The following is a 9,800-nucleotide window of genomic DNA, read 5'->3' as shown; positions in this document are numbered from 1 at the left end:
GCATGAGTGAAAGTCAGTTAATGAGAATGAGAACAAATGAATTAGTCTGGTACTCATTATTCTGCTTGCTGATAAACCTCACAGATACTAGACTATAGTGACCTGCCTATTTTCCCACATTCTCACTTGAAATCCACCCTTTCCACACTCCATCTCTCAACTCCAGGGCCTGTTTCCTATGAAAACATGGAAAATTGTCTTGTTTGTACTGTTTCTGACCTTCTCATGGCCTCCACCCAATCATAGTTCAGTGACACACTTCAGGTTCAGAGGCGGATTTTCCAATCATTGTGCATCAAGCAGCTCTTCGCCGGTGGATGCCGATTGTCAGGCCTTGGATTGGCCTGGCATCTGAGCAGTTATGCGGTCTGATAGCGTTTGATGATTGTAGACAGCTTAGGCATCAAAGACAATGTGGCTGTTGAAGATGTGTTCACTGCTCACACCATAATCTATTTTAAAGATGGAGCCGATCCAGATCTTTTTCATCCACCCTCGTAGGAACGAGGTGTTTCAAGCACTTTGTAATACAGTGCATTAGCAGATAAAGGCTGTCTCCACACAGCTGCCTTCTGCTGACAGCTTCTTGGAAAACTTTTCACCCTCTCTTTCCATGTCTCTCTCTTTCCTTTAAACATACAGTAAGCCCATTCTTTCTCTCTCTCTCTCTCTCTCTCTCTCTCTGTCACTTTTATTTGCACTGTTACAAAACCAAGTGAGCTGCCTATGGAGGCAGCGTTTTAGGGCATCAGAAGGATGTTCCCAAAGCAATCCCAGAATGACAAACTCAGTGAAAAAATAAATCCAAGATGGTGGACAAGACAAGAAAATTCTGGATTTATATATATATATATATATATATATTTTTTTTTTTTTTTTATTTTTTTATTTTTTAATGAAATACAAAAAAAATATGATATATAGTGTAATTATTGCAATTGTATGCTTGCTCACTTTTTCAGCCATCTTGGGGGGGTTTTCATCAAGTTTTTTATTTTCATAGAGATTTCATAAAATCCTTTTTAAAAGAGCCATGAACCAACCAGCTGTGAGGTGAATCACATAATTACAAACTTTGATTTAATGTAAAAAAAAAGTATTTGAAGATCAGACAAAAAGAAAAGACAAAGATACAAGATAGGAGGCAGCTGCCTATGTAGACAGCAAGGCAGCTCGCAAGGTTTTGGAACATCACTATATTGTCACTTTTTCTTCTCATCTATCCCTCTCTTTGAACATATGAATATCAGATGGAGAAACATCTCTCAACAAGTAAATTTATATTATAACTACTCAAGATTATTCTGGGTGTTGTATATGCAATGTTAAGCTGAGCAGAGCATGTATTTGTTTTTATAAGCTCACTGCATGGATATTCATTTGAGTTTATCCTAAATTTGACAAAGCATGAAATCATTTCAAGGAATCAGAGCCAAAAGTGCATCAAAACAAATTTGCACTTAAGCCCCCTTTGGCTCCAAACCTTTGATTTGATTCACTCAACATGAACTTTTCACCTTGGGATTTTTCTTTTCAACAATACTCTCCAAATTTCCAGAACTGTGGTTGCTAAACATAGACACATGCCTTTTTATGGTATGTTTATGCTGAGATCTTTTTTTTTCCTTTTTCTTTTTTTTTCTTTGGCGTATGTGTCTGTGTATTGCTACTAATTCTGAGGACCTGTAGTTGATGGATAATGTATTTTCCATAGTGGCCCTTCAGGATGGGGACCCAGACATCACATCTGCCATTACCACTCTCAAGAGGTCCCCAGGGCATGGGAAACCTCATCCTCCCTGTGGTCTGGGACCCTGCTCTGTCCCTCCTACTTGCACTAATTCAACATGTTTCTCTCTCTCTGTCTTCCTGTCTCTACCCTGCCTGTCAGGCACAACATTGCTCTATGTCAGTGGTTCTCAATTAACTGGTTTTGTTTCAGGACCCAGATTTTACACTGGATATCAAAGTAGTGACCCAAAACAGTACCAACATTGTTCGTCGTAAACAAAATGTTTTTAAATAAGACATTTAAAATTAAATACAATAATATGACCACAACCAGCATAGGCTCAACAATATGTACAATTATTAATATGACAGAATGAATGGGAAAATTTACTTTTTGTTTTACATTATTGGCCATTTCATTCAACATCAATTTTCTCTGGTGTTTTTTTTGTTTTTTTTTTTAGTTATTGTCATTTGGTTCCACCCAACTCCCAAATAATTATTAGATTAGATGCTGCTAAATCAAACTAGTACTTATAAATAAAAAATAAAATAAATAAATAAATAAATCCTTTGAAACAAAGCATAGCTGCATGTGACACAAGGCAAGTAAATATGGCATAATTCAGAACCAGTTTCCATTGTAATGTACACCAGAAATAACTTTTAAAACCACCATTAACTATTTTCTTTTTTGGTTGATTATCACTTGTGGCTGCATTCAGAGTAGAAATAAAGCATGGACATATTTTTGGTGTCCCTGGAACATAATTGGGGTCTGAAAGGGTTAAGCTCTACCAAGCGACAGATGAATTTGTCAAAATATTGTAAACCTCTGATGTCAACAACAAAAGATACAGGAAGCGTTTTCTCTTCCCTTTTAAATGGCAAGCCTATTTATTTTGCGATTTTATGGTTAGTCGTGTTTTATTATTTACATTTAACAATGTTTTTTCACCTGCTGTCTGTGACCCTATGAGAGCAAACCTGACCCACCATTGGAGAACCATTGCGCTCTCTCTCTTTCTCTCTCTCTCTCTCTCTCTCTCTCTCTCTCCCTTTTCCTCTTTTGCTCTTTTTCCCACCCTCTACCCCCGTGATGGTTATTTTATAAATATTTATTTGAGGCTGCAAAGTGAAAAATTTGAGTTTCCATGAGAAAAACAAGCACCGCTGTAGGACAGTTGTGGCCTTGTGTTAATTCAATTTTCAATTTTATGGTACTTTATTGGCATGATTGTGTTTACATGCAATACTGCCAAAGCATTAATACACAAAACATATAATGATAAGACAAATAATAATAATAAAACAGTAACAAATAACAATAAATATAGAATTAAAATAAGGTGCCAGGTAATGAATAAAATAAAATAAAAACTATAATAACAATATATACTATACAATATAAAATAAAATAAGCATTTAACAAGACATTATGAACATAAAAAAACAAAAATACTGTGACTGAAGTACATTAAGGCAGTAATTGGTTTCTGAGGGTGTGCAGTTCAAAAATGAATTTTGCTGCAACTGATGCATGATTGTCCTCCCCCAGTAACACCTGCATTTGATCTGTTTCTGCTGAACTGGAAAACTATGGCATGAGGTTTGAGAGTTTGTCAAAGTATTTCTCTCTCACGTCTGTAAATTTCTCACAGTGAAAGAGAAAGTGAGTCTCTGTCTCGACCTCACCAGTGTCTCAGTGAGCACAGACTCGTTGTTTGTCTGTGTCTGCCTTTTTCTATGACCAGACTGTGATCACTGAGCTTTTATTTGGTGAGGATCCGTCTCTGTTTTGGATCTCTTACAATGTGGAGATATTCTGCTCTATTATACGTTCTGTTTATGGTCCGATGACATTCCAATTTGCTTTGGTTTTTACTTTCATTTTCCCAGTGGTCCAAATATGAATTTTTGCTTTCTTTTATGATTTGGTTTATTCTGATCTGGTTTTGTTCAGCAGTGCTGGTCTGAAACTGGTGTTTGTTAGTTGTTAGTGGGTTTGTGAGTTTCAGAGCCAGCTGACAAAGGGGACTGGTTTTAGGCTTCAACTCTTGAGTTTTAAGGGCTTCATGTTGCAGTGTGTTAGGGGAACTTGAATTTAGGTGTGTCCAAAATTTGAGGGATCGTTTTTCAATATGTATAATTAGGGGGTATCTGCCTACTTCACCTTGCATGCACTAGTAGGTGTTCTTCTCTGAACTCTTAATATGTTTCTATAGAATTCTGCATGCAGGGATTCTATGGGGTGTTTGTCGCATCTAGAGTAATCTGCCAGACAGAGTGGACCCCAAACCTCACATCCGTACAGAGCAATAGGCATAATAATACAATCAAAGATTTTACTCCAAATTGTTACAGGAATGTCTATTTGGCATAGAATGCTCTTCAAGCTTTCTCTTTTAGTGCATTCACTGCCAGAACAAAACCCCCTGAAGCACTGATTTTTAGACTGAGGTAGTCGTAGTGTAGGGTGTGTCCTATTGCATTGTTCCCCAGAGTGAATGTGTACCTGGTTTGCTGTAATCTGGCTCTTTTCTGGAAGATCATAATTTTAGTTTCTTTCAAATTGACTGTCAGGGCTCAGTTCTGACAGTAGTCCTTGTGCAGTAGCTGACAGCAGCACCAGATCATCTGCACAGACAAGAAATTTAACTTCAGAATTATTTAGAGTAAGACCGGGTGTTGCAGATTGTTCCAGTAGCACTGCTAAATCATTAATGTAAAAGTTGAACAGAGTTGGACACAAACTGCAGCCCTGTCTCACTCCACGCCCTTGAGTGAAGAATTCTGTTCATTTATTGTCAATTTTTACTCCGCACCTGTTGTCCGAATACATAGATTTGATAGTGTCGTACATTTTACCCCCAGTGCTGGATTGTAGAATTTTATAATATAGACCATCGTGCCAAATGGAATCAAATGCTTTTTTTAAATCAACAAAACATGCATAAATTTTGCCTTTGCTTTTTTGATGAACGTGCTGGTTACTATCGTGTGTAGCGTGTGAATGTGGTCGGTGGTGCGGTGGTTTGGTAGGAATCCAATCTGACTCTTACTCAAGACATTGTGCTTGGTAAGGAAGGCCTGTAACCGGGCGTTCAGGATACAACAGAAAGTCTTCCCCAGATTACTGTTCACACAAGTGCCTCGGTAGTTATTGGGGTCGAATTTGTCTCCACTCCTATATAATATGTATTAAGCCCATACTCCAGGTGTCAGGAAAATAGCCAGTTTGCAGAACCAGATTGAACAGTTTTAACAAGGCCTCCTGCATTACTGCAGGGCTGTGCTTCAGCATTTCTGTTCTAATGTTGTCTAAACCACATGCCTTTCTGGGTTTCAGTTGCTTAAGTGCATCTGTCAATTCTTCTCTGCTAATCCGATAGTCTAAAGGGTTTTGGTTATTTTTATTGTAGATTCCAATTGACTCCGCTTCTCTCACAAGCTCCCCAGTGGCTACAGGTGAAAATTGGTTTGTAAATTGCTCTATTTCAGTGTCAACACCTGGGCAGATTGAATATAATAGCCTGTCCAACTTTCACATCATGCTTTAATAGTCTACTGACACAAATTTATCTTCCCCTTATGTAACAGAGGGGATTTAGCAAGGGTTTAATAAATATACATGTTTAAATAAGTGTAAATAGATAAAAAATAATTTGTGATTAACAAGCATCCAGAAACACGAAACCAAGATAACTCCATTGTTCATGTAACAGTTCCGGTCCTCCAATTTGATTGGTGAAGAGTGCTGAATGATGATTTTAGTATAACAGCACTGGGACGCTTCAAAATTTGTATCACTCCACTGATCTGTGTTCACAGCTTTTCAAGTAATGGTGGAGATTTTGATTTCATTTACTGATTCAGTCACAACCGGGTATCATAATCAAATTACTTTACTTACATTTTTGAAAACTTTTTGTGTGGCTTCTTGTGTGTATTGTGGCAGTTTCCTGATGAAATTAACACTAGAGATGATAATACAACAAAGACTATTGTTTACGAGTAAAATGGCAGATTATCAGTTCATACTTTTCACTCTGTTCCTCACACAGTGCTATCTTATGACATCAAAACACTTTTTACTGTGACGACACAATACATTTTAACATTTGCTTTACATAACCAGCTACATTTAAAGCTTGTTCTATCATGATCAAATAGCGCAGTAGCTCAACTTAAAGAGCGTTGCTCATGCAATACAAAGGAACAGCATATGAGTCCTGATGAGCACAGGAGTTGCTGTGTAAGCCAAAGTGTCATGAAAGAACCACAAAATGATGTGGTTGTTTCAGCAGTTTTGTTTTTCATCTCACATTTGCTTATGACATTATCGGTTAGGTTTAGATTTAAGGTTTAGGGTAGAAAGGTAGGTTTTGTTGCAATACAGCATTAACCTTAAAAACCTAATCTGTTTTAGAAAATATTTATCTCACTTTTAGCACCACACAGTGGACATTTCACATCATAAATGCTGTAATACGTAACAATTATTTTGCAAACATGTCACCATGCACATCACATAATTTTCTGGAGATCAGGCTGTTCATTCAGTGACAATTTCTGCAGATTACATCATGACACCAGCAGGTGAGCATCTTTTGTTTTGAGTGAGTCATTGAATCACTGACTTAACTGATTTGTCTTCAACCACCAAAACAATATAAGTGAACGAAAATGATTTGTTTACTTAAAGGGATAGTTCACCCAAAAAAATGAAAATTACCTCATCATTTGCTCAGGCTCATGCAATCCCAGATGTGTATGACTTTCTTTCTTCTGCAGAAAACAAAGATTAAAAAAAAATATCTCAGCTCAGTTGGTCCATCCAATACAAGTGAATGGAGACCAGATCTCAGACAGTCCAAAAGGGACAGTATAAAAGTAATCCATAAGAATCCAGTGGTTTAATAAATGTCTTCTGAAGCTATATGATAGGTGTTGGTGAGAAAAAGATCAATATTTAAGTCCTTTTTTTTAATTACTATAAATCTCCACCTTCAATTTTTTTTTTTTTTCTTTTTTTTTGTGTGGAAATTTGCATCTTCATGCACATCGCCACCTGCTGGTAAAAAGTGGATATTAATAGTAAAAAGGATTTAAAACAAATGTTCCAGGTTCAATACAAGTTAAGCTCACTCGACAGCATTTGTGGCATAATGTTGATTACCGCAAAAATTAATTTAGCAATTTTTGGAGGGTTTAAAGGCAGAAATGTAAAGCTTATAATTTTATAAAAGCACTTACATTAATTCTTCTTGTAAAACTCATGTATTATTTGAGCTGTAAAGTTGTTTAAATTGTAATTTTTACAGACATTTTAGGGTTTGTTGACGTTACATCATCATGGAAACGAAGTTGTAAAATTGGCTATAACTTTACACAGAAAAGGTTAGTAAGCGATTTTTTCACACTAAAATCATGTTTATATGCATATCCTTTATGTCTTGTGGCTATACTTTTGAAAAAGTGAGTATTTCAACGTTCAAAAATTGGCCCCCATTCATTGTAAGTGCCTCACTGGAACACAGATTTTTGCTTCTTTTTTTTTTTTTCTTAAAGGAGGGACGAGTCAAAGTAAATTTTTGTGGTAATCAATATTATGCCACAAATGCTGTCATGTTAATGCTTGAGCTTAACTTGTATTGAACCCAGAATATTCCTTTAAATATTGGTCTGTTTCTCACCCACATCTATCATATCACTTCTGAAGATATAGATTGAACCACTGGAGTCTTATGGGTTAATTTTCTGCTGCCTTTATGTGATTTTTGGATTTTCAGAGTTCTGGCCACATTCACTTGCATTAAATGGACATACAGAGCTGAAATATTCTTCTAAAAAATGTTATATAGTAATAGTATAGGAGCGCACGTCACAGAGATGTACAGAAGTGAACATTTGTAGTTAAAAAGTATATAAGTACTGTTTTGTTTCTAAAAATAATCAATCGTTTGGGTTCAGAAGAAATTTATTTGTCGACTGGAGTCGTGTGGATTATTTTGATGCACCCTAAATATGCATTTTGGACCGTCAAAAAATGGAGTACATTCACTTGCATTGTTTAAAGGAGGAGGCCTGAAATGAAATCCTAAAAATCTTAAATTCTGTTTTGATGAAGAAAAAAACTCAGATATATCTTGGATGGCCTGAGGGCGAGTAAATTATCAGCAAATTTTCATTTCAAGGTCAATATTAGGTAAAAAATGTCCAGAGGTGGGTAGAGTAGCCAAAAAGTGTACTCAAGTAAAAGTACAATTACTTAAAAAAAAAAACAATTACTCAAGTAGAAGTAAAAGTACTAACATAAATAATTACTTGAGTAAGAGTAAGAAAGTATCCAATTAAAAGAGTACTGAAGTAGTGAGTAACTCGTTACTTTCACAAATGACATAATAGACATTAACTCCCCAATATTCCATTACATAATACACATTAACATGTATTACAGAATTATTATTATTATTATTAATGGAAATTCTGTCATCATTCACCATCATGTTGTTCCAAACCCATATGACTTTCTTTCTTCCATGCAACACAATAAAGAGACATTAGACAGAATGTTTCTATTTACTTTCAGTGAATGTTTTTTCTCTCCATATTTTGAAAGTGAATGGTGACCGAGACTGTCAGTCCCTAACATTCTGTCTAACATCTTTGTTCCACATGATACAAAGAGTCACACGGGTTTGGAACAACATGAGGGTTGGGAAATGATGACAGAATATTAAATTATGGCTGAGCTATCACTTTAAAGGTATAGTTCACCCAATAATGAAAATTCTCTCATCAATTACTCACCCTTATGCCATCCCAGACATGTATGACTTCCTTTCATCTGCAGAACACAAATTAATATTTTTAGAAGAATATTTTAGCTCTGTAGGCCAAAATTTTTATGCTCCAAAAAGCACATAAAGGCAGCATAAAAGTAATCCATAAGACTCCAGTGGTTAAATCCATATCTTCAGAAGTGATATGATAGGTGTGGGTGAGAAACAGATCAATATTTGTCATTTTTTGCTAGACATTTTTCTCCCTGCCCATCACCAACAACACAAGAAGAATGTGAAGGTGATCTGTTTCTCTGGCTGTGTCTCGTTTGGAAGGCTGCGTCCTCCGGAGTTCGCATTTGTCGGCCGCATACGTCATCGAGGCTGTCTCGTTTAATTATTTTATTTTTTTTGTCTTTCTTTTTCTTATTTTGTATCTATTGTCAATGCCTTTTATGTATATGCACTTACATTTATACAATTGTTAACCTTTTTTGCATTCACAATGAAAGAATGAAACGAGACAGCCTCGATGACGTATGCGGCCGACAAATGCGACCTCCGGAGGACGCATGCTTCCAAACGAGACACAGCCTCTGTTTCTCATCCACACCTATCACATCACTGCTGAAGATACTGATTTAACCACTGGAGTCTTATGGATTACTTTTATGCTGACTTATGTGATTTTGTTTAGCTTTAAAATGTTGCCATCCATTCGCATTGTATGGACCTACAGAGCTGAAAGATTCTTCTAAAAATCTTCATTTGAGTTCAGCAGATGAAAGAAAGTCATACACATCTGGGGTGGCATGAGGGTGAGTAAATAATGAGAATTTAAATTTTTGGGTGAACTATCCCTTTAAGTGCTCTTGTCAGGTCTGGATGAATTTATCAATAAGAAGAGAGGTTTGGAAACACTTCTAGTAATTATTACAGTGAAAACGTGAAAATGTCCCACAAGGACATTATATATAATGCTGAAATATAAACAAATCAAGATCATGTGACTACTTTTGCTATTTCATAGCTTTTAAAGTTCTACGATTCTTATTTCAGTGTAGTTACAGTTTTCAGTGTCGAAAGATTTAGATCATTAGTTTTGTACAGCAGTACCACCTTTCTCTAAATGCAGAGTACGCAGCCTAGTGCGTAGGGCACCAACCCCGTTCGTGGAACACGTGCTGTGTCTGAAACCGCCCCCAATCCACTATATAGTGCACTATTCTGAGTGTCCGCCATTTTGTAGGAGTGTCTGAATTCTGAGTGGGCCACTCGTTCCCT

This window comes from Myxocyprinus asiaticus, chromosome 4 (assembly GCF_019703515.2).
Source record: "Myxocyprinus asiaticus isolate MX2 ecotype Aquarium Trade chromosome 4, UBuf_Myxa_2, whole genome shotgun sequence".
Taxonomy (NCBI): domain Eukaryota; kingdom Metazoa; phylum Chordata; class Actinopteri; order Cypriniformes; family Catostomidae; genus Myxocyprinus; species Myxocyprinus asiaticus.
This window is presented reverse-complemented; position numbering follows the sequence as displayed.